This window comes from Ruditapes philippinarum, unplaced genomic scaffold (genome assembly GCF_026571515.1).
Source record: "Ruditapes philippinarum isolate M1 unplaced genomic scaffold, ASM2657151v2 ctg68_1_1_1_1, whole genome shotgun sequence".
NCBI classification, from domain to species: Eukaryota; Metazoa; Mollusca; class Bivalvia; order Venerida; family Veneridae; genus Ruditapes; species Ruditapes philippinarum.
The window spans coordinates 260,736-288,439 of NW_026860464.1; the positions used below are offsets into that span (position 1 = coordinate 260,736).

The 27,704-nt window shown below is 30.0% G+C and overlaps 1 protein-coding gene across 2 annotated transcripts in view; it reads left to right on the top strand.

Annotated features, from left to right (window-relative positions):
• Positions 1–27,704, top strand: part of LOC132760160 (Na(+)/H(+) exchanger beta-like) — a 133,078-nt gene that overhangs the window by 45,148 nt on the left and 60,226 nt on the right. The gene's annotated exons all lie outside the window — the stretch shown is intronic.

The following is a 27,704-nucleotide window of genomic DNA, read 5'->3' on the forward strand; positions in this document are numbered from 1 at the left end:
TAACCTATATCACAGAGAAAAGCAACGGCAAAATAACACAACATTTTAAAGGTTGCGACATTCATAGTCATGTAAAATGGAAATTCAGATTTTCTTTCTTCGCCTGAAAGGATTGGTTAGTAAGTGAAATATTACAAAATTGAAATCTTTCATTCACCGAGAAACACACAACTATTTAAACCTGCTTTTGTTTGTATAATCATTTTAAACAAGGGGATAACTCGAAAGCATTGCCAAAACGAGAATAGTTGAAAATCGCAGAATCTGTTATATTGAGTATTGTCCTGTAATTTATAACGTAAGGTAAATCATATCCTTATAGATAAATGAAATCACCTGCACTGAATATAGCTAAATTAACAAGTGTATATTTGAAACTAATAATTATTTGAGATGTCTATCCGAAAGATATTCTGTTTCAGTGATATATGTTGCAATATTGTTATTAGGAATTTTACATGTACGAAATTCAATATACTTAGGAAGTACGCTGCTGTTCGATATAAAAGTTACGATCAAATGGATAAACCTTTCATTTATAATTATTTTTTGTTAATTTAATATAATTGTTTAGATAATTATGTAATTTTATATATTTGATGTATTTAAATATTTATACCTGTTAAGTGATAATACTTATACAGTTACTACAGAGTAGACTGGATTCGCATTTGTAGTATGCAAAATTTGTTTATAATAATTGTAAGCGTGTTTTTGATTTGTTATGAGTTATTTACAAATACGCGTTAGCAGGTCGTTCAGTAAATAGTGTAATTGTTTTTGCGTAATGTACGTGATTTCTAGTCTACCATGTTAGAATATGTTTATTCCAATGAAAATATTTTGAAGGTCATATTCGCATTGAGAGACCTTGAGATACGATTCAAGGTCATGTTTTATTGTATATTTAATGCATTGTTGTTAGAAAGTGATTATCAATATTTAAACATTAACAGTGAATGAATGTCTACATCGAGAAAACTTTTTTAAGAAAAAACTGATCTTATTTAATTAAGTAAAGACGATCTAGTCTTGTTATTTCAGAAATAATAATTGTAGATTAAAGAAAAGAATGCAAACATATAGCAATGGTCCCCTGTATAGAATGTTTATAAAATGCATATCTTCAATTGTTATTGTTAACTTTATGAAAATCAATGTGAAGTGAACAAATTCTTTTAGAAATTGTTCGACATGTTATTACACTTGGCTGTATTATGATAAATCGTTATATACGACTAAAATGTAACTGTGAAGTCAAAGCATGACGAAAATATATTTCAAAAAGTCTTTATATCAAAATTGCATTATTTTGCTATTGAACTATTTTTCAGACCTATGTTTTATATTCTATTGCGTACTCTATATATTTTACGGGAAATACGATTATTATTACTATTTAACGTGATATGTCTGTTGATAATAAAGCCTTATTTAGATTACAATGTATTTATTAGAAATCGTATTCTGATAATATTTTGGCTCATCACACAATAAGAAGTGTCATTTTGTAAAATTAATCTAAAAATTTATCATATTTTAAAAATACAGATTACAAATATAACACATATAATTTGTTTTCGAAAAAAATATATAACTATGCATATTATAATAATATATTTATTTTGCATTTATTTTATGCTTTCTTCATTGAATGACATTATTCAAATGGTAAAGTTGTAATTGTTTTGAAATATTCAGAAACCAAAAAAAACATGGCAAAGTTTTTGCTTTTAAATGTTATATCTTGGTACAATTGTAGTTATTTTAAACTACTTTTCAACAGCATATCACTCAACCTCAGGAATCACTTTCATATCTTGTTTTAACCCATTACCAGATATATACGCATCAGACCTGGGGTAATCATTAATTGTAATCATTGATTTTTAATTGATTACATGATTACACTGTAATCATCATGTAATTGATTACCTTGCCCAAAACTGATTACATTAATTGTAATTAATCAATTACAGCTAAAATTCAGTCAGTAATCATGATTACAATTTGATTGACATTGATTACTTTCAAATTTAACAGGAAACTATTTTATTTCAAAGGATACCTTTATTTTACATGATACAGTTTAACTTGTGTTTTACATTTATACAGTAAAAACCCTTAATTAAGACCATCATCTGGGCTGGACCAGATTATTCTGGATTATTCTTATCATTGCTTACATACTTTATGACCATGGTCTGTTTAAGTCATTTTGTATGGAAAAAAAAATATGTATCATAAGCTTCAAATGCAATATAAAAGACACTATAAAAGTATGTTTTGATATCTGATGAGAGGAAAACACATTTCTGAAAAAAAAAAACAAAAAAAACCTTAAAATCAGTTTGGTCAGATTTCAATATCAATTATTATGATTATGATGTACATAAATCACCTATTAAATAACCAAAAATTGGAAGCTCTTAAATGTACCTTCTCACCTAATATTTCATACAATAACCCAATTTTAACAATTTTTCACACCTTGTGAAATTAAGTGTCATGCAAAGCATTCAAGCAGATCATAACCTAGACAGGTGTTGACTTTAAAATCAGTGGTCAAATTACGAAGAAAGTAAAGATTTTGGACTGAATCGGGTGGTCTTGAAAGTGGATAAGCAGTTGTTTTTAATTCTTGATCATGTAACCATTGACATAGCGAACCTTGTAAAAAATAGTCTTATTAAGGGGGTGGTCTTAATTCAGGGGTGGTCATTAGTGCGGATTCTACTTTACATTGAATGTAATCAATTATCAATCAATTACTCTCTTAAAGTAATTGTAATTCAATTGATTACAGAGGCAAGTCTGAGTAATCAATAATAATCAATTACAATAAAATCTGAAAGTAATTGTAATTAAATCAATTACTGATCAATGTAATCATCCCCAGGTCTGATACGCATATTTTTTTCACCCCCCCCCCCCCTTGCTTTCTCAAACGGTGAAAATATGCCTTATTTAGGCCCCAAACACTTGTTTTTGTTTGAAAAATGTTGTTTGAAAAAGTGACCACTTTTTCGGCGTCGTCCCCCATTCAAAAGATACATCAGGGGGTTGCCAGAATGGGGTTGTGCCCCCTTCTTTGGGGGGGTTGAAGGGGGCGGTAGTCCACCTCATCGCCAAGAAAATTTTGGACTTGGCTAAATATGACCCCAGGTCGATCATAAGGTAACGTGTAACCAACGCTGAAAAGCCTTTGACTCTATCTCAATCCATGGAGAAGTGGCAGCACTTTGAAATCAATTTGATGGGAAAAATCAACGCAAAATAGTGATTTTTGGAAATTTTGAGATGTCCCCTAGTTGCCATGGTAACAAAAAATTTAAAACTGAGCATGTGGCTATGGTCCAGTCAATATTTGCGCCAAGTTTGATAAGTATTGAAGAATTTTTAATAGTTTTATAGCAACTTGAACTTGTAACGGGGGACTTTTCAATGAAAACAGCCATTTTTCACAAAATGCTCATGCAGTAATGGGTTAACTGGTAATGTGTCACCGTTGTTGACGATGCTTTTCAATGATCTATTTCAGACAGTATTCTGATAATTTCCTCTACTTTGGCTAATTCACATTTTGAAAGCACAATTGAATTTATCTTATTATGTTCTACGAATGACATTCTTTTTCCCTCAAGCAGTTGTTTCTCGTATTGTCATGAATATTCAACAAAATTTTCATTTCCGATAAAGCAGTAGCTCCGAAGATATCATATTTCCAAAGACATAAAAGAAATGTTATAATTTAAACTGAGTAGGAAATTAACATCTCGGGAAACACTATACATTTGAACAGGTCTTAATCATTTATAAGAAGAGTGGCTATTTAACAACAGGTGAGATAAATACTCACATGATATATGGATTTATATAGGTTTTGCTTGCTAATTTCCCCCTGTAAATTTCAATGAAATAAAGGGGTTTGATTGTAAGAATAAATAGTTGACTAAAGTTTATCCGAAAATACTAAAAAAAATGTGCATTGCTCAAAGTTAGTTCCCTAAGATGATAACAGTGATATCGTTGCTGTCTTGTAAGATTTTAAACGTGTAAATGAAAAGTAAATGCTAGGTTGTGCTATATGAAAATTAAATAATTGTGTTTTGAAAAGGGCTTGACGTGTAAAATGTATTCAAAAATTGTATGGTTCTGAGACTGTTTAAATAAAAAATACAGTCCAAACAGTAAATTAAATTTGTGAAGCTAAGTTAAAAAAAAGTGATTTGTAATCACTGTTTAGAATTACAAATCAGCGTCCCTGAGGCGATTGTAATATTCTAATTTCCTGTTTGAGGACAATTTTGTATTTCGTGGAAATAATTTGATTTATTCTCTTGTCTTTTATGCAAGTTAATATTGTTTCCTGTAGTCTCCAGATTCATGATGATATAGTTTAGCATTGTAGTGAACATATTAAATGTTGTATTCTTATATTGTAAAACAAAGGCGTAAGAGTTTAAAAAACCAATTTAATTACAACGATAGAAGAGTAGTGTAAAAAGACCTCTACATGACGCCTGGTATGTACAAACATGGGGTTAATGCACGTTAATGGTAGCGTAACATTATATGGCGTCAACGATAAATGACTCATTTTAACTGTAAACCGTTCTTATTTTACATTACATTTGTATAACGACGTTTAAAAATGTAATTATGAAGAAGCAAATGTATTTTTTGTGTATTTTGTTTTGCGAAGAACATAATTTTAATGATTCTGGCTGTGTTTTCGATGAACTGAATATACCAAGAACAAAAACTAAAATTTTGGAAGCTGTCAGATCTCTTTAAAGGGGGAAATCTACAAGTCCCGATTTTCTCTTAAATATACACTTGAAACAATCAATAGATATCTAAGGTTCACATGTCTATTATTTACGTTATGCAAGTTTTGAATCTGTGATTTTTCCAGATAAATAGGCTTAAGGAATAAATGTTCATGTTTATAAAAAGGCGATGTTGACAATGTACAGAATTATAGAACAATTAGCCTTGTTAGTTGTCTTTCTAGACTTTTTACATCTATTTTATTGTAAAAATAATAATGTAATCTCAGAGACTCAATTTGCATTTAGAAAAAGCAGGTCTACCAATGATGACATATGTATTTTACATCCAATTAAACAACATTATATAAACAATAATACACGATAATATGTTGGATTTATCGACTTAAAACCTTGTTTTGACAGTATAAACTGTCTATGGTAAAAATTAAATAAGTGTGGTGTTCAAGGTAAAATGTTGTGTATTATTAAAAATGTGAACGATAAATTTAAATTGTGTGTACGTTCTTGCAGTTCATTTTCATTTTTATTCATGTTTTAGTAGGATTAAGGAAAGGGGAGGTCATTTCATCTCTGATGTTTTTATTATTTGTTGAAGACCTTAGAAGATATATATCTTCGGTATGATATTGATTTAAGTTTACAAATTAATAATAAAGTTATATTGTTGTTGTTATTTGCTGACGATACACTAGGTAAAACACAAGAAGATCATCGGTAAGGTTTAGATAATCTATACAATTACTGCATCTGTTGGGGAAAAGAAGTTCACACCTTAAAACTAAGGTTATGTTTTTTAGCCGAAGAGGTAGAGTATATACAAAATGGAAAATGGTTCTACAATTGTCAACAATTAGAAACAGTTGATAATTTTAACAACATTGGTACTATTTTCAATGATACGGGAAACTTTGCTTTTAACCAGGAACACTACATCGGCGAAGTACCGTGTTACTGTAATTGTCAAAAATATGACATAAAACCTAAACTCAAATGCCAACTGTTCGATTCATTTGTAGGTTCTTTCTTAATTTACTCTGCTGAAGCATGGGAGCAGTCTTAATCTAAAAACACGTTAAAATATGTAAATATGTTCTAAATATCAGAACAAGTTCATGTAATGCCGGGGTTTAAGGTGAACTAGGAAGGTGGCCATTATATGTTGCTCGTTTTGATAAAGTTATCACGTTTTGGTGTAAAACAATCCAAACTGATAATGTTATTATAAAAAAAAGTTTATGAACAAAGTGTAATTGATTGTGAACATTGATATGATAACTGGTTTTTGAATGTTAAACGATTATAATATACATTTACACGTAGTTGTGCTGATTGTTTTATAAATAGTGATAAAGTTGATGGTAAATTTTTATTTCCTAGAATATTTAAACAAAAACTTATTGATAATTATGTGAAACATTGGCATATTAGTACATATGTAGTATTGAAAATAGTAATGTTTAGATTTATATATAAATAGCAAAATTAATTTATTATATGAAATTTACTTTGACATTTAACCACGTATATCTCTGGAATAAGACTATCTGCCCATTTTCTTAGAATACAAAAATGTAGATATTGTAGACATAGATTACCACGAAACAAGAGGTATTGTCAATAATCTTGATATCGAAGATAACTATCATTTTATTCTGGTTTGTACTTGTTACAAATATATCCTATAATTATATAAATATCTATTATGTTAGACCATCGATGTTCAGATTAGCTCAGTTATTGCAATCTTCAAACAAGCTTTTATTGATGAATCTTTAAACAAGCTTTAATTGATGAATCTTTAAACAAGCTTTAATTGATGAATCTTTAAACAAGCTTTTATTGATGAATCTTTAAACAAGCTTTTATTGATGAATCTTTAAACAAGCTTTTATTGATGAATCTTTAAACAAGCTTTTATTGATGAATCTTTAAACAAGCTTTAATTGATGAATTAAGCAAGCTACATTAAAGAAAGTTTGGCAATCAGAAATGCTCACTAAAATATTTTATTTTTAAATATTCTCTTAGAAAATAAAAACGTAATTTAATAGCTCATCCAATATTAAGACATCCATTACAAATGTTGCAGTATGAGCATGATTGGGTCAATGTGCCGTTAAATGTTAACAAAACAAACAAATTGAGATACTAGTACATAAGATCTAGTTTGATCAATAAACAGTGTCCTGAATAAGTGATTCTTGTTTTCTTTTCGGGTATGATGGTCTGTTTTTGTCCTCATTTTATTTATTTGTACTTGGATATTTTTAACATCATGATTGTTTTCTCCGAACCTTTTAGATATTCGAGAAAAGCAAAACATGCAGACGTGTTCTTTTCAGGTATTTGAGTGTACATATACGGTCTAATTTTACATCAGTTGTTCCGACAATATAGAAATGTTGATATTAAAAAAATAATTTGTCATCATGATTGTTTTATGAATGGAATCGGCAATCCCTTTGGTGATTGTATTGTTTTAATTTCCTGTTCGAGAATTTGTTGACATTTATAGGTAGTAGTTTGATTCCATTATGTTGCATGTTTAACAATTTTACTTCAAGAAGTTCATTCTGTTGTACCATGAAAATCTATATATTCGAAGTCAAATTACAAACAGCCTAAAATACTAGACTTCGGACAGATATTGGACATACTTGATACTTTGTTTAGGTTTTATAAACGATTTGCTCCAAGTTTTTATTTAACTGGCAAGTTTTCGTTTTCCAGTTTAATTACGCAATATTTCTGATAAAACTTGTGCCCGTTTATAACTTCAAAGAAATAAAGAAAAATAAATGACATTATGTAGGACTTTTTTTACTTGGGGACCATACGCCGCTTTTCATGGAATGACATTACTGTGTCACAATGAAGGTTCCATGATAACCGCCGTATGAACACATCTGCGGATGTTTCTAAATTCAAAATTCACCATTTTTGTGTTTAAATGTTGAATTTTGCTTACACCTGTCCTAGGGGCGTGGACGGTAACTAGCACTTTCCAGTACCGTCCATGAACAGGCTCAATCAAACGAAGCCTGCAACATTTTACAATTTTGCCGTGTTGGGCTTTCTTTAGGGATATGTTTTTCATTATTTTAGAGATAGTTTAGCCTCACAGTGAACTTGCTACTTTTAAAGCAATATAATGCGTTCTTTATGATAGTCTATAGTTAAAGTCCCATTATGACTAAGAAGTGCTGTTATTTCTTCAAAAACAATTTATTTTTGATGTATTGTTATAGTTTCCGAAAATTTCCTAATTGGCCAATTACGTAAACAATCTTTCGTCTCTGGTTTTTAGGACAATAAGTACAGTTAAAATGATTTAGTGTTTTGTATGGTAGAAAAATACTACTTTGTTTACATTTTGCTTCTTTTATGACACATTATTTCACTTTCTGTGATACTTTACACAAGCGATGAACATTCAACATTCTCTAAACTCATTTTTTAAATGTTAAAACAGTCACATTTTGCCCTTTTTAAAGAAGAAAACATATTTTTCCCTTCTGAGACATAATGTGCTTTTAAAGTAAAACCGTATAACTTTTGGTTATGGTTAATCACAATATTCTAAATGACTGCCTTTTTAAATCAGCTGAAATAACGCTGATAAGCATTTAGCGAAAATAAAGCAAATTTATCATTGTTCTAATAATATGGTATTGAATGAATAATTATCCGTAAAAAATAAAACTTTGAGATAAATCTCTAATGCGTTTAATTAGACTGCACATCTTGATATAAACAGCCAACTAACGTTTTAAAAATCCATGCTACTATAGTTGAATGTACACTAAATTTATTATTTTTTCAATTAGAATTCATGAATAATTATAATTCAAAGAATTTCACATTTGAGGAGGCAGCGTTATTTATTATAGCAATAATATGTACTCCTATTTATAAACCATAACAACATATTAAAAATGAGCGAATTGAATTGCCACAGATTTTTGCCACCAGATCGAAAGGAGGTATCTTTGCACTTAGAAATTTTCTGGTCCGATTGCAATAGGATTTAAATTTACTTATCTTTGGCCCAAACTAGTTCTAAAAGGGCAAATAAAACCAAAAAATGTCAAAACTGTGATAATTTCGTTATATACATTACTTGTATAAACGTTTCCAATGTTTCATTAGCTACATGATCAATACTTATTTGAGGTAATTAAAAGACTGTAAAATATGTTCATTCTGAAACATGTGAACCTCTATTTTAAAGTAAAACGTATTGTACGACGCTCTTTCATTTTTTTCGAACATAATTGATACAGTTCACAAACAAAGTTTTATATGCTTAATCCAACCTGAATATGTGGAAGAGTGGTGAACATGCCGACTAGTAATCTAAACGTTGCTTGTCAATGGAAGGCCGCGATTTCATTGAGCAAAGACCTTTACAATACTTGCTTAGTACTGGACTATTCGAGAATGTGTCTTTAGGTTTATTGCTTTTTACACAATGAAACTAAACAATATTCTGTTTAACCCTAATTCTGTGAATTATTTAGTAAAAGTGCCTTGATTACTTTGTATCAAAATGGAATACAGAACTTCAATTATCGAAACTGTTGATATCTCTTTTACTTCAATTCAATTTCATCTTACTCTAGCCCTATTTTACGTATTTTCAATTTGAAATTGAACGTTGAGATGTTTACACTCAAGGAGTGCTTATTGAAACCACATTGCTCAGATATTAAAATAAAAGCCAGTAATATGATACTACGTCGTTAGAAAATGGCGTTATATGGTATTATATGGAATAATATAGAATAATATCATTTTGAAAGTGGATGCTTTATGTGTAAAAGGCAAAAGACATTATATTTTTCTTGCATTATTGTATATGAAGACAATAAATAGTTAGCTTATATACAATATAAAAATATCAGAGCTAGACACTTTAATCAGGTTCAGTTTCTTTTAAATGTCTGGAGCGTTCAAGACTTTCAGGGATTTACAATATAATTATTCTATACTGAATATGTACATAAAAAACAAAGAGGACTTTTCACTTTCCAGATGTGCTCAACTCCTGTTAAAATGTCTTTGAATTATTAAGATATCTGCACAGACACCAAATATTTGCTATGAAGCAACTTTTTAGATAGTTGAAAATTGAAAGTCGTTAATCGGATGCCTTTAAGCGATTTGGTAATATCAGATAGTAACAACTCTATGTAAGGCTTCATATATGTTTATCAAAATTCATACTCAAACCTTGTTACTGTCTGTCAATATTACACCGTATACAAATTTGCTTATGACCGTATGTTTCATTTTGAACATTGAAAATTTCTATTGGATTTTTGTTGCCGCTGCAATGTTCCACACAGTCTTGTTTATTTAACATGACAAAGCAATTACGATAGGTAAAGGTGATTGTGGGGCTTTTAAGTAGTAAATTAGAATGAGAAAGATTTACCTGGATGCAGAGCTGGTTGTCTTTAGGGGTTAAAAACTCGCAATCAAAAGATTTATATTAAATAAACAAAACAATCACCCGTTAGATGTAGCCATTGATTTTCGCTTCACTTTAGTCTTTGATCTACATTAATGAGAGCCGATCACACCATGTGATACAGTAAGATTATGTGCGATTAGCTAAGTACACAAACAACAGAAGACATTGTCGTAATTGAAGTATGTTAACAGTGATATTGTATGCGTAACTATGCTTTTCTTAAGAAAAGATATCATAAGAAATGTTATACTGTATCATGGAATACACTTCTAAAACATGACTTGTCGAAACAGCATTTTTGTAGAAATAGCATAATTGTATTCATCTAAAAATAGCTGCAATCTCATTGCTTCAAACTGTAGTCAACAGAACAAATCATAAAATCATATTCACTAAGTGACACTTCATATTCACTGGTTGAAATGGATTTTCCAAATCCAATCTAAAAATAGAATCAGACTCATGTTCTTTCAATAACCATACAGCAAAAACAATTAACTGCCCGTGTGTAAATTATATTCACTGGGTTAATATGACTTAGGCATGCACAGTTATGAGAAGGTGTAGTATCATATTCAGTGGCTGAAATTAGAATCAGACTAATTATCCAATGACAATACAGTGTAGGTTATTAACAATTGTTGCATTTTGGTGTTTTTGGCATATTTCTTGATTTAAAAAGCTATTTACTCCATAATAATAGGTAAACATTATACCGCAATGATAAATACATTGAAAACTTGACTGATGATCCACTGAACATGATGTCATATTCACCGGCAAAATGCATATTGACCTTGGCTATTGCCTAGGTCAATATGACATTTACAGTTGCACAAATAATTGTATAATATTGTATACTTTATATTGGCAATGTTTGACATTATTTGATTTATAGTTCTTTTTAATTATTTCTCTATCAGATCCGATAAATTTGTAGATATATATTTTTTTCTCTAAATCTTACAAAGATAACATTGATTAGATGTTTAATAAAAAATAGTTAGCGCAGGCATAAACCTTGCTGTTTGGGATATCGCTGTTTCGCTCGTTTCAAGAGTATTTCTTAATCTTAAGGTCTGATTGGAATGACATACACACCAGATAAATAATCCTCCTCATTTTTTAGCTCACCAGAACCGAAGGCTCAGGGTGAGCTACTAGTATTAGTATCAAAGGGGGGTGCTCCGGCGTCCGTCGTCATGCGTCAACAATCGTCTTCTTCTCTGAAACTACTAAGCAGATTTACTTCAAATTTGGTCTGTAGCATCCTTGTGACAGTCACACTCGAATTTGCTCATGTCATTCCAATTGGCCCCTTTTAGAGGTCAGCAGAGCTAAAAATTGAAAAACCTTTAAACATCTTCTTCTACAGAACTAATGGATGGATGATCTCCAAACTTTGTCTGTAGCATTCGTGGGTAATCTTTTATCACGTTTGCTCATACTAATTTGATTGGGCCCTTTTAGGGGTCTCTAGGGCTAAAAATAGAAAAACATTTAAACATCTTCTTCTACAGAACTAATGGATGGATGATCACCAAACTTTGTCTGTAGCATTCTTGGGTAGTGTTTTATCAAGTTTGCTCATATGAATTTGATTGGCCCTTTTTAAGGGCCGCAAAAGCTAAAAATAGAAAAACCTTTAAACGTCTATTTCTACAGAACTAATTGATGGATGATCATCAAACTTTGTCTGTAGCATTCTTGGGTAGTCTTTTATCAAGTTTGCTAATATTATTTTGATTGGCCCCTTTAAGGGGTCTCTAGGGCTAAAAATAGAAAAACCTTTAAACATTTTCTCCTACAGAACTAATTGATGGATGATCACCAAACTTTGTCGGTAGCATTCTCGGGTAGTGTTTTATCAAATTTGCTCATATTAATTTGATTGGCCCCTTTTAGGAGCCCCAAAAGCTAAAAATAGAAATACCTTTAAATGTCTATTTCTAGAGAACTAATTGATGGATGATCACCAAACTTTGTCTGTAGCAATATTGGTTTAATTTGATTAGCCCCTTTTAGGGGCCACTAAAATTAAAAATAGAAATACGTTTAAACATCTTCTCCTACAGAACTTATTAATGGATGATCACCAAACTTTGTCTGTAGCATTTTTTGGTACTCTGTTATCAAGTTTGCTCATATTAATTTGATTGGCCCCTTTAAAGGGCCGCTAAAGCTAAAAATAGAAAAGCCTTTAAACATCTTCTTCAGACCCAATTTATGGATGATCACAAAATTTGTCTGTAGCATTCTTGGGTACTCTTTTATCAAGTTTGCTTATATTAATTTGATTTGCCCCTTTTAGGGGCCACTAAAGCTAAAAATAGAAAAAAAACCTCGAACATCATTTCCTACTGAAATAATTGATAGATGATCACCAAACGTTGTAGCACTCTTAGGTAGTCTTTTTATCAAGTTTGCTCATATTAATTTGATTAGTCCGTTTAAGCTAAAGCTTAAATACCCCAGGTCATGGCATTTCTTTAGATTATTGTTTAAACATATTCTATGCTCAAATTTAATATTAAAATATATTGACATTCCAACACTGAAAAGCAGTTGTTTCTGGTGAGCGACTCGGGGCCATCATGGCCCTCTTGTTTTTTAATTACACGCATGGTGTCGGTAACAAATGAACCTGTGTACTAATTGATACAACAACGTTTTATTGTTTCTGCATTTTCACAATCATCTAAAGATTTCAATTTCGATAATGGCACTTGCTGACGGATGTTTAATAACAAAACGGACTTTTCCTTGTCTTTTCTCGTCATCCTTAACTACTTTACATGAGCTGTTTAGTAACACGAACTTTATATAATTCTGGTTTTGATCCATGTTCAGTTTGTTTTCGGACACATACCTTACAGTGTTTTTATGGCTGTTTCAGACTGTGCCATTATCAAATAATGAATTAAGATACCCTAAATAACTGACTGGCGCATCAGATAATCTGTATCGATATTATTTCCTAGATTTAAAAAATCTTAATTGTTCACAAATCAATATCAACTTCTTGTGTACAATTTTCTTTCCCTTTCTGGCGTGGGTTCGATCCCCGGGAGATGCTTTGGTAGTTTAGCTCGGAGGAAGGTACTGGTGTAACTCTCCAGAAACAATGGTTAGGAAAATACCCACCTGTATGACTGAAATACTGTTGGGAAAAGGCGTAAAATGAAACAAACAAACAAAAAACATTTTTTGTTTTCATTATTTCAAAATGATTTGCCATCAAATAATTCCTTCTTATGCACTGTTAATTCGTAAGCAGTTATTTTAAGCATTTTCTTGATATTCAAAGGTGTTTAGTACAAAACACTCACTAACTCTGATGCAGCCTTTATAGGGACTTTAACACAAGAACAATTCTTCTGAGATATGTTTGATTACAATAACTTATCAACAGTTGTATTCTGTCTTTTGCTTGTCTGATAGAGAAAAGCAACGGCAATATAACAACTTTGAAAGTTAGAGACATTCATAAATATTTAACATGGTAATTCAGATTCGTCTGAAAGGATTGGGTCTTTTATTGAATTATAGCATAATTGAAATCTTACTTCACCGAGAAACACACAACACTTAGTATCTGCTTTTGCTTGTTTAATTATTTTGAAAAGTTGAATTCTCTCAAAAGCATTATCGAAAAAGGATACTACATGTACTAGTTGAAAATCTCAGAATCGTTTATACTGAGCATTGTCCTGTAACGTAAACGCCGGGTATATCTTATACTTATAAATCAATAAATCACCTGCACCGGATATAACTAAATTATTAAAGTACATATTTGAAAATAATAATTATTTGAAAGTTCTTCCCGATAAATCATTTGCCTCAGGGAAATATGTTGCAATATTGATTTTCAGAATTTTACATGACTTGTACGAAATTCAATTTAGTTACTTAGAAACTGCATGGAAAACCAAGGTTCGGATTCGAAATAAGAATTACGATCAAATGGAGAAACTTTTTATCAATCATTTTTTAATTATTTTAATTGAGTTAAAATGATATGTTATGTTTAATAATGATGCATCTTCTTTGTATTTTTAAATGCATATTACATGTAAGTGAAAATAATTATAAATTTATTACAAAGTATATTCCAATTGCATTCGTTATTAGTCTACAACATTTGTAATGTTACGAGTTATTTACAAATCCGCGTTAGCAGGTAGTGCAGTAAATGATGTGGCTCGTTTTGCGTTAGAAGGTAAATATTCTAATGAAAATAATTTAAAGGTCATAGTCACCTTATGAGACGTTGAGAGACGATGCAAGGTCATGTTTTATTGTATATTTAATGCTTCGGTCTGAGAAAGCAATTTTCATCGGTTATAAATTATTTAAATAGAAAATGAATTTCTACATCGACATAGCAAAGAAAAATGTTTAAGAAACGTTGATCAGATTTAATTTGTTATGACGATTTAGTTTTGTTATATTTCAGAAGGTATAATTATTGTAAAACAGGCAGGCATGCAGCTAGTGTCCCCTAAATAGAATTTCTTAAAGAAACGCTTGTTTCTAATTGTTATACTAACACCAGTTAATCACATACATGTACAATATAAAAATCATTTACGCAGTTCATTTTATGACTTGTGAACCATGATACTTTCTTTCTCAACAAATTTCTTAAGCTGAGATTAAACTTTCCAACTAATTCCATCCCACATAAATTTATTGGGTGAACTAGTATGTTTGTCCTTAGTGTGTGTGTGTGCCGCTGTTTTTCCAGTAAAAAGAATAAATGATTTGCCATAAATTTCATAACTGTTTTCAATTGACACAAAAATGACACCAAATATAGCAAAAACTTTTAATCGATGAATAAATCTAGATAAACAAGGTGATTCGATCTTTTTCTAAGAACGGAATTTTCGTTTGTAAAATAGGTTACAATTTCTATGGTGTAATAAGTTTTTACAATGTATATGTCGCTATTGTTATTTCCATTCAGTGACATGACAATGTAATTAAACCGGAAATTGTCATGAGACTTCTTGCTAAGGAAAATGAAAGCTGCTGTTTGAATAACTGGATTAGAAAGTTAACGTAGAATTGTTACAAAGTACGAAATAATCTATAAATGCTATTATATTTGTAGTGCTCCACATGAAAGTTCAGATTATCTCGACATCTCAGAACAGGATAACAGTTTGATATGAGCTGTATTTCGCTTGATAATTTGCCAATTGAAAAGGTCATTGATAAAAAGTTTAACTTATTTAAAACAACAAAGCGCGTTGTTTTCTTAAATTAAAATGTCATCCATTTAAGATTATTTGAATATATGTTTTATTTTGAAGTGCTAATATAATGGACAATGTCTTGTCAAAATAGACCCTTAAAGTATTCATTACGTATTAACATATAAGGTGAACAGTTTTATAAACATTAATAAATGAAAACCTGCCATTTTCTATATGGGCATTTATATATGAATTGAGCAACATAAAGCCAAATAAACAAACAAAAGAAATGGGTATTTGTGATCTATCAATTTCAGTTTTGAAATTTTCCTGTTTGTAGTTTTCGACATGCCTGTGTTGTTTGTTCCGCTAGTAATTTAGATATAAGCTCTATTAAAGATCCTGTAACACAATTTTTATGGTAAGATTTGTCAATATTGTAAGTTCCAATAAGCATTATTTGTATTTATCATTTCATGTAAATAAAGGGAGGTAATTAGAAATTCATTTTCTATAAATTCAAAGTCAATTTTTCCAATAAGAAAAATGAATGCCTATAATTTATTGATTACTTATAATGTGCACAAATATTTGCAGTACATTTTTTACATATTTTTCGATGTAAGAAACTTGTTTTATTTGCATAATAATATACATATATTATTTTTTGTAAAAGTGGTATACACATAGGTACAATATCAATTACAAACTATACAGGATCTTTAAATTAAAGCTGCATTGAACAAATATGTAAAAATACTTTGCAACCGACATTAATTTTTTTAACAGTATTGTTGTAAATCCCAACAAATATTGTTAATAAATTACGATTTTAAACGGAAAACGGAAACCCACAGTTATACTACAGTTCGTATACGAATGTTAACATGCAAATTCAGACTATGTTCAGCTCGTATATGCGCTACGTCAGAGTGGTACAGTAGCTATCCAAAACACGGCAAATATTAGATTTTCTTGCGCAAACACACTTTAACAGTTTAAGCTTCACGGTGCATTAGGCCTGGCGTTATGAAAAAAGTAATTATCTCAAAAGATTAAAATTGTATGAAAACATCCACTACAATGTGGAAATAAATATACCGTTAAATTATGTCATGTTTGTTGATTTTATATTAATTTACGGATGATCCGAAGGCGGAGTTTTTCATGCAAACATACATTGAGGTTGCAGATTTGTATGCTTATTAAACTCATTTTGGTTGTCTTGAAACCAAAATAAGATCTGGCGTCGGTACGAAACAAAATGTGTTAATTTGAAATTTGGCAATTTCTGTTTTTATGAAATTTATTTAATGCAGCTTTAAATATTAGAGTATGAATATTAATTCAGAAATGTTTGAAATACATCATGTTTGTTCAATGATATGTAACAATACTGTAAAATAGGACAAAGTGACTGTTTTAATCAAACTCTATAATTATCCATTAAACGATTAAAACAGATAATGATTTCAATATTGAGTGTAATGAAAAGTTGAAAGTATGCTCATCTGTCAATTTAAAATTGATCCAATTAATCAATGACTGTTTGCCTTTATGAATTTGTTTTAACAAATACACAGTCAAAGGAATTATGTATTAAGGTACTTTAATATAACCTGACACAATTACTTTAAGACGAGAAGGAATCAACTGAAGTCAGCCTTAAAGATAAAGAATAGTATTGTCTTTTTTACCAAAGCCTTTATTGCATAATTATTCGAAAAGCGTCTTGTCAATGTTCATCGGCTGTACACAACGTAAGTAAAGGAATATGACATTATAATAAATGACAACCTTTTGCATTGAGACATAATGGTATTGTTTAAAGAAGCACAAAACAACTTCAAAGAAGTTACAAGATAATCTTTTTACCGATACTGTTTAAACGTCACTACCAACAATTTAGAAAGAAAACCGTGCTATGTATAAAAGCCGTTTAAGTGTTTCTTAACTAATCTCTTGTTTTTATCTTAATTTGAATTTGTAAGTGTTTGTGCTGCATAATATTCCAACACGGATTATAAAGTATAGGGACTGTTAAAATATGCTATTCAAATGGGTTGATTGTTTAAAATGACATTGCTAAAAAACTAGCAAATCTAGAAATACAAAACGAATAAGAACAATGCAAAATTATCAGAAAATTCAAATACTGTAATATTCCTTTTATTTCATATATCGCTGTAAAACGCATTATTGAATTGAAATTGAAGAAAATGTTTTGTGATACAAACACGCTAGACACTCAGGTGATAAATAAGGTTGAAGCAGCTGTATTGATACATACAATAAAATCTCAATATATGGTTTGAGGTATAGAGAAAGAATCGCCCGTCAACCAATAAGTGTATAACAATATCAATATTACAATTACTTTTGTAGCTATGAATTAGTGTTTCTAAATGTACAATGTGGATCAATGATAAGTGTACAATAAACTTTCCTTGTGCTGAATAAATTCACCATCAAATATGTGTCTGAAACGCTAATTTTCTAATGCAAAACAAAATGTGGCATTTTCCCGTTATATATTGCTTGCAAATGTTACATTTGTGCAACAATCTATGAACTAAATATGATATTATAGAAAAAGATCAAATAATGCGTATTTTCTATGCATGCAATAATTCTGTAAACATGATATTGTGACAATAGTTGTTTATATTATTAGTAATCTATTATAAAGTAACCTGAAAACGTTTTCGCCATTCATAAATTCATATTATAACAGGGCAGGAAAGATAATTATGTTATTTAACAAAAGCAAAATATCTTAATCGATGGAAAAATCAATGTTAACAGTGTTGTCTTTTTTCTTTTCCAAGTATTGTATTGACGTTTGGCAAATAGATTATACTTCCTATAATAGTACATTTCAGTCTTTTCATCAGTGTTCTTATATGATTATATTCGTTATAATTATTTCCATTCTGTCACATGGCAATGTAATTAAACCGGAAATTGCCGTGAGACTATCGAAAATTGAAAGCTGCTTTTCGAATTTCAGGATAACAAAATCAATAGAACAATGGAATTGTACCTAGGTAAATATCTCTATAAATGTTATAAGTTTCCCAGAGCTCTATATTTACGTTTAGGAAAATATGTTTCAAGATTTTACGAGCAACAATCTGCAAGTTAATTTAGAAATCTGAATCGTCATTGCTGAATCTTGTTCAAATGTGATTTAACTAATCGAAAAATAGCGAACTGTTACTTTTTCCGAGTTTATTCAATAAAAGACATGTCTATAATTATTTGAAAACTAAATACATGATATTGTGTAATGGTTGATTTTAACCATAAACAGATTCACTTATTTTCAAATACGGTATTAAAATCAACAGTGTTTCGATAATGGTACATGAAAGTTGACAAGCTATACTTAATTATCATGTTATTTGTATTACAAGAAGGATATTTTACAAACTTTTCATGTAAACAGTTCACACTTTAGCTCATTTAAAAGTATGTGTGTAGCCTTTGTATTACGATAAGATATTTCATTTTAAGCATTGTTCATCTTAATAGCTTATAACTGACCAATTTGATTAACATGTACTTTAATCTTATATTACCATTGACAGACTTGTTTCTATCATGTGAGAAATGTTGTACTACATTTCTATTTTACATCGAGTTTGATAATTATGATAGCAATACTGACTATTTCGAATTCCCTGTTTCCAGCATTTTATAATATCAATACACAGTTTTCAAAATTAAGTAAAGTTGCCAATTTATTTTTGTAAAGTGTTTCATCTACAATGTTGCATAGTCGGTCGCAATTACAAATATTGTTATTAAGTAACGAAACGATTATTCTTATATTGCGATTATTTATTACTTATTTCAGTGTCGGCTTGTTTATACAAAACTTTTAATTCGCAAGCACACATAATAACACAAATAGCACATGAATATTCAAACACTGAATTATAAGATACTACTAATACATCAACACAAAATATCATACGAATTATAATACATAAGTATCTTGTTATAAATAATAGCTATCTTCGCAGTAAAACATCATAAATGAATGAAAAGTAATATAACTATTTACATAGTAAAATAATACAAGTTTCATCCGCAAATGTTTATTAAATTGACTTTGAAATAAAAGGAAGAAGAAAAGAAGAAAAGAACATAAGAATAACATTGCATGTACCATACAAATAAAAGACAAGCATTATAAATTATGCGGAACAATACAAGATCAGTTTATATTAGAAACACCGTCGGCCTTTTAGCGAAACAGGAATTCTGTGTTTATAGATAAAAAAACAGTAACTGTAGGTGATATAACTGTATTATCATAATCATTATTTTGTTTGGACTACTTGTAGTAGGTAATACTGTCCATGGTGCATGTTACTGTATAGTTATCATAAAGGATTTTTTGTATTTTTAAATGAAGAAATCAGTCATTTCTTCCTTTAAAAATACAAAAAATATGATATTCTAATAGTTGTAGTTGGTAGTTAATTTTTACAAGAAGATAACAATTTAGATCAATTATGCTATGTTTAACATTCAGTGTGGAATGTTTGTAAATAATCAACTCTTTTTTTCGTTATGTATATTTGTGGGTGTTACATGCAGAGCTTACTTTTAAAGATCATGTAACAGAATTTCGTAATGGTTTTATATCATAAATATGATGCTCAAATGAAGATTTATCAATATTGTAAGTTCCAAAAAGCATTATTTGTAAAGAATTTTTATTTCATGAAAATAAAGAACAGAACAGATACTTTATTAAGATTTGTACATAGTACATCATCTATAATACAATAATATTTACAAGCATAACGTCAATATAATGGTAATAGCAAGTATGACATTTTCAAAATTCTTAATCTTAATTCATCTAGTAACAAGAAAATGAAATAATAAATATGTATACTACAAATTTAAAAAGTAAAGACATACAAACAGGAGAATGAGCAATAATGATGTTTAACGCTCAACATTTAACAGTGTGTTTCTCAAAGCAAGTGCTTCTTTAACAAATTTGGATAACTGAATTAATTCATATTTACTATTTGAGTTCAATAATTGTAAAAATTTATAAACTGATGGATTTCTGGTATATTTAATTTTCAAATATTTTTTTCTTAACTCTGCATAACAACGACATATACAAACAAAATGAAATTCATCTTCAATGTCTGAGGCATTACAACATAAACAATACCTTTCCTCTCTAACACTTCGATTTCTAGAATATCTGCCAGTTTGTATTCTCAAAGACAAAGTACTCATTCTTAATCTACAGAAATAAAATCTAAAACATCTTGGCAAGATATCCAAATAAAGTTCATACTCAAAACTACATTTAACATTTTTGTACATATACAATACAGAACTATTATCTAAGGTAGCATACCATTCCTGTTTAAAAGAATCAATAACGCGACTTCTAAATTCAAATAAAAATATTTTTTTGTCAATAATATTAACATTATCAAAAACATATGAAAATCCATAATCATTCAAAAGCTTTTTTACATTTGAAACCCAGTTTTTATGACCATTGTTGCTATCATACAAAGCTTGATTATATACTGTCTTAAGGATTATGTTATCAGTTTCTACAATTTTTAACCAGTATTTTATTATCCTTACAAACCTATGAATATATAAGGGATATCTTCCCAGCTCGCCGTATACACTAGCATTACAGGTGTTAGGTTGAACTCTTAATAACCTTTTACAAAATTTTAAATGTATTCTTTCTAGCTCTTTAGACTTAGTATATCCCCAGATTTCACATGAATAATTTAATATCGATGAAACAAATGAGTCAAATAACTGACATAATGTTCTGGGAGAAAGGTCAAATTCCTTCAATTTACAAAGAAGTACATTCATTGCCTTCAAAGCTTTACCACTCAGATATTCCTGATTTAATGTAAAATTGCCCGTATAATTAAAAACTGTCCCAAGATAATTAAAATCATTAACTACTTCAATATTTTGGCCATTATAGTTCCATTGCTCAGTTGGTAAAATACGACCTCTTTTTCTAAATACCATTATTTTAGTTTTTGTTGTATTTACTTTAAGGCCACAGTTGTTACAATATAAATACAAAAGATCTAATAGTTCCTGTATTTCCTCAGGGCTTTTGCCTATAATTGCCATATCATCTGCAAAAAGTAAAAGTATTAAAACAATATCATCTAGTATTAAACCTGAGTCGGGATTGTTTTGAAGATACAATTCGATGTCTTCTACAAAAATTGAAAATAGTAGAGGGGACATTACCTCCCCTTGACGAAGACCAACAGCATATTGGAAATATTCAGAATAACTTGAACAAAGTTTAACACAAGACTTAATTTTCTGGTACATATCACGAACAATTCTCAATAATTTACCCTGTATTCCAAAATTATACATTTTTAACCATAAACCATTTCTATCAATGGAATCAAAACACTTCATCATATCAACAAATATAACATATAATCTTTTATTTTCATTTAAATATTTTTCAACTAATGACATAAGTACAAATATAGCATCTACAGTAGACCTTCCTTTACGGAATCCGAATTGAGCATCCGAAATAGTGTTATGTTCGTTACAAAATTTCTCAATTCGATTATTAATAACAGTAGTAAACAATTTTGACATACAACTAACAAGAGTAATACCTCTGTAATTATTTACGTCATCGTGACAACCTTTTTATGTAAAGGGATTATAATACCCTCTGTCCATTTCTCGGGGAAATAACCCGAATCTAAAATACCATTAAATAAATCACAAATATGAGCCGATAAAATATCTATACTTTCAATAAAATACTCGTTTAATAAGCAGTCGCTACCATACGCTTTGTTACGCTTTAGTGATTTTACAGCAGTTAAAATTTCACAAACTGTAATTGGTTGGTCTAATTCTGGAAAAATATCATTTGACTTCATAAAATCATTATTATGACAAAACTGATTAGCCTCCTCATTGCAACAAGCAAATAAGTCGTTACTTATATTAGAAAAATATTCTTGAAATTGTTCAATTGTAATATTTTTTCCAAAATTGTTCGATTTCTTTTTAAAATATTTCCAAAAATCCCTAGGTTTACCTTTCTTTAAATTTTCTATCTCAGACATTTTCTTTCTGTAATGTAAGCTTTTCTTTTTTTTAACAATACTTTTATAAAATGACTTATTTTCACACAACCTTATTCTAAAATAATCTGTCTTTGAGATATTAAACAACCTTAAAGATTCTAAATACTTATTACGTGCATTCCTACATTCTACATCAAACCAATCAGCATGCTTAATACAACTTTCTTCTTCAAAACAATGAACATTTTTAAACTGACATGTTTTTGAAAATAATGGGTCACTAACATTTCGCAATACATCTGTAAAACTATTAAGTGCATTATTGACAGACTGTCGACTGTTATTGTCTAAATCATTAACAATATTATTAAATAATGGTAAATTAGCAATGACTCCTGATCTAAATTGTTGTTTATATACATCATTCCATTTGTATTTCATTTCTGTAAATATAATATCTTTATCAGGTGTATTGTTGCATGATATTTTCAATTGTAAGGGGGCATGATCGCTCCATTCATTGAATGACAATATACTAAAATTATTGATCAGTGAAAAATTGCGTTCATTACATAATAAATAGTCTATAACAGATGCCCCGTTATGTGAAATAAAAGTATGATGATTAGTGTCCCCGATACGACCGTTAACTATTCGTGAACATGATGATTTACAAAGATCTAATAATCTTATACCATGGCTGTTATGTTTACAGTCTATTGAGGCCCTGCATGAACTATTATCGGGGTCATAATCTATATCATCAAAAACATTATTCAAAGTATCATGTATAATAAAGTCATGCTTATTTCCTACTCTACTATTGAAATCTCCAAGAATGTACACAGCCCCTAAATTGTCGTATAAAAATATATCATTTTCTAATAAATCAAACAAATCAACATTTAAAGTATTGTACGCAGGTGAGTCTGCACCCCATATATATACACCACACACATAAATATCTTCTTTAGTATTGAAAAAATTACGATCAAGTTTAAGCCAAATGATTGTATCATGGTGATTTTTTATTAATTGTATACCTTCTTTTAAATGCTCTTTAAAATACAAAATAACCCCACCACTGCATCTTCGCGCACCCCTATTTTGAAATTTTCTATAGAAATTGAATGAAATATACCCATTTAAAGAAACATTACTACTAGAATTTGTCCAAGATTCATATAAAAAACATATATCGTGACTTGAAATAATATCTACAAAGTCTTTATGAGCTTTTTTGTCAGATGTTAACCCATGCACGTTCCATGACAAGATAGCTAGCTCACCTCCGGCGCACCCCTACTCCCGGACAGGCTTACCGTCGATGAACAGCGTATCATAAGCAATCCATGACCTTTGCCCCTTCTCCCTGGCGGCCTTCATTCTTGGCACTAGTCTCCTACGCTTTTCGATCACTTCCTGTGGAAATTGTTCATACATTTTATATGGTGTGTCATTCAAATTTTTCCACTGTCTTCTAATAAGCTCGCGGTCTTTGAAAAATGTAAATTTGGCAACTATAGTCCGGGTTTTCCCAGGAATGGGTTGACCTGGTGACCTATGAACTCGCTCGAGGCGAATACTGTCAGCTGTCTCCTTGGCAACCTTCAAGGCGTCCTGGAGGTGTTTCCGTAGTTTACGCTCGGTTACTTCCGTCGTCTCGTTACCACTGGAGTTGTCTTCCGGTACATTAGTGAAAATGAGGTTATTCCTCATTGATTGAGATTTGAGATAAGACACCTCCTCTCTCATACTGTCACGAGCCTTTTCAAGTTCATCTACTTTACCCGCTAATATGGCTGAACTTATGTCTGTGCTTTCAATCTTATCCTCCATTTTAGTCACTCGCTCTTCTACCTTCTTTGCCCTATCATCAATAGCCACCCATATTGACTTAAGCTCTTTTTCAAAACTAGAAATTTGTTTCTCAATCTGGTCAAAAGCACTAAGTTTTTTCTCCACTGCACATAATCTGTCACTTATTCCATTTAAACATTTCATAATATCCTTGTTTGTTGGTTCTTTTTCATTTGACGCCATTTTCTCGGAAACTTTTGCTTTTGAATTTATGTCAAATACACTATTATCATCATCATCATATAGAACGGAATTAGTCTGGTTAAGTATGTCGCTCACAGAAATATTTATGTCTAAATCACCAGACGGGCCTCTTTGTTTAGATACCTTTCTATTGTTGATTTCTTCAACGTCATTTCCACTGCTATTTCTATTCTTCCGTTTTTTATTTCCCATTACTATATAAACTTTACTTAATCATATCCATTTTCAACTATAAATCAAATCCAAAATCACTAGAAAAACAACTTTAAATCCATTTTTTCACAAATTTTTTAACCGTTTTCAAAAAAGTGCTACCATTTTGACGCATGCGCAATTGACAATAAAGGGAGGTAGTAAAAATTTATTTTCTATAAAGTCCAATTCTTTTTTTCTAATTTAGTAAGAAATAAATGCATGTACTTTAATGATTACATATAATGCGTTTAAACATTTGCAGTATATATTACATTTTCCTGGATGTTGGGAAATTGTTTTAACCACATTAATTACAACATACAGGAAATGTAAGGCGTTTCCATTTGCTTACACTGCATTCTATTACAAAGTTGTTTTTATTTAGATTCACACTTGAAAGTCTTGTTTGCACGTTTGTAAAGTGATCTTTAAATTTGCTCTATATCTGAAATATGTTATATAAAAACAGACAACATGGAAGAATATTGCTAAAGTTATAAATGCCCATGATATGCAAACACCATAATATTATGCTAATAATTTAAGATGAAAACGTTCGAAAAGCCATACCCAGAAAAATCTTCAAGTGTATCAAATACTTATTAAAACATATGCACAGTGTTAACATTTTAGTCATGATGAAAGATTACGGTCCGAGCATTCTCGTAGACTGCAAGATGCAGTGCAATTATATTACTTTAATGATTTCCGAAGCCATAAAAATAGAACAGAAAGTGTCCCAAAAGCTTGTCTGAAGTATAAGATAAATAAAAAGCTGCTTAAACATGTGTATATGAACTGCCAAGATGGTAATGATTAATTATAGACCGTAGAAAATTAAAACAAATATATACGTACAATATTAGAAAAGTCTTTAAAACATACACTAAAGATATATTAGATTGGATTATTTGAAGTTAAAACATAAAATGTCTTATCTCATATAATATCGCAAAACTTATAAGAGTGAGTATAAACTTAATCGTCTGGTTATATAATGCACACGAAACTTCACAGGTATCAATCTCTACTTGTCATCTTTATAATAGTAAAAACATTCAGCTAGTTGTAACTAAGTTTTGAAAGAAAAAATAAATCATAATGTTATGCATTATCGTCAGTTCCAAAGAAATAAAAACAGAAATATTAATTTGTAATGATAATGATTGTTTTGTGATATTTGTTGTTGTTTTGTAGTTGCTTTTGTTGTTGTTGTTGTTCTTGGGTTATTGCTATATCGGGAAAGGATTATGTCAGTTATATGACATATGAAATCACCGTTTCAATTGCATTACAATTCAATAATTTATAATATTCAGTATAGAATAATACATCTTTATATTTACTGTTGCCTTTTGATATTCGTAAAAACATATCATTCTTGATGATTATGATCAATTTGTAACATCTTATATTATCTTAAATTTCATCTTGTCTTAGATTTTGGAATCGTTTATTATTAGGATTCCGGGTATACAAATGTATTTTGTAGATTCTGTACAATGTTGATGTGTGGCATTCTTTATGCACATAATCGTTGATTTCTTTACAACAGTTACTTATCTATACCCAAAAGACTAAATGTTTTACCGACACTTCTCTTCCCCTTATCGGGGACTATGATAACTCGAAAAAGCCGATATTAAGTTTTGCGTGGCAGCTGTTTAAAAGTACCCGATACTCCTCTACAGTGTTGTTGAATCTTTTCAGTTACACATTCCAATACTTTTGTCGCCGATGATTGAATCCTGCCTGGAAGTGATGTGAGATTGCACTTTTCACTGTCTCCCATGTACAAACTTAATCAAGCTAGCTTTACAATTTCTTACATTTATTTTTGTATTCCTTGATCCCGAGGGATCCCCCCCCCCTCGTTTCTTGAATTGTTAATGATAGATCAATACGCCTCTTACCATGAGTTTTCATCATCTTGTAAATAGCTTAACTTACGGAAAGCGTTTTAAGCAATGGAAGACATTTCTTAGGAAAAATGTAATTGCATTCCTTATAAATAATAACCACATCAATCGAACACCACCTTAATTCATGCAAAGCTTGAATGACACGCTGGAAGTAGGGATACATAAAATAACTGAAATATTTTACAATAACTTGAATACTTAAAAGTGACAGTAATGACTTCTTTGGGGTAGGTTTAAATGAACAATCATTTCATTGCCTTTTCAATATTTGTGTACTTTTTTACGCTGATATTATTTATTTATTTATTTATTTATCGATTTATTATAGCATATCCTTGAAGAATTTTATACAAGTTTGTTTTGATATTCTTCAAAACACGGTCACATTCAATCAAGCATTAACTTGATTATATATTTATGCGTAAAGGTTTAAATTTCTTTTACCTGGAATTTTCGTAGAATAGAAATTACGATATCTGCGGAAGCTGTTATTCTCATGCTCTTGGCATTGATCAGACAGATTTTACAATTAGTTTCTTGTGAAAATGTTGATTTATGCAAAGATTTACATGCATTTATTGATACATTCGAACGGGTAACTATTTCGACCATTTTAGTATTTTAATGTGATATATTTTTCACCTACGTTTTTTATTGTTGTTTTTTTTGTGTGTAAAAATATACAAATTTTTATTATTTTATTTTCTCACTGCGAATAAATACAATTTACAATCTACACATTGTGCTTGATTGTACATAAATATACTAGTAATTGCTTTAATCTTTAATATAGATCGGATTTCAGATAAACGAATTGGTATTTCCTCATACTTGACACTTCTTCACTTAATACGACCGAGTATGCAATAAGTATAGCCTCCAATACAATAAGCGCTTAACATGTGACCGATATACATACCTTTTTGTAAGTAGTGGTGGGAAAGCAAAACAGCTAG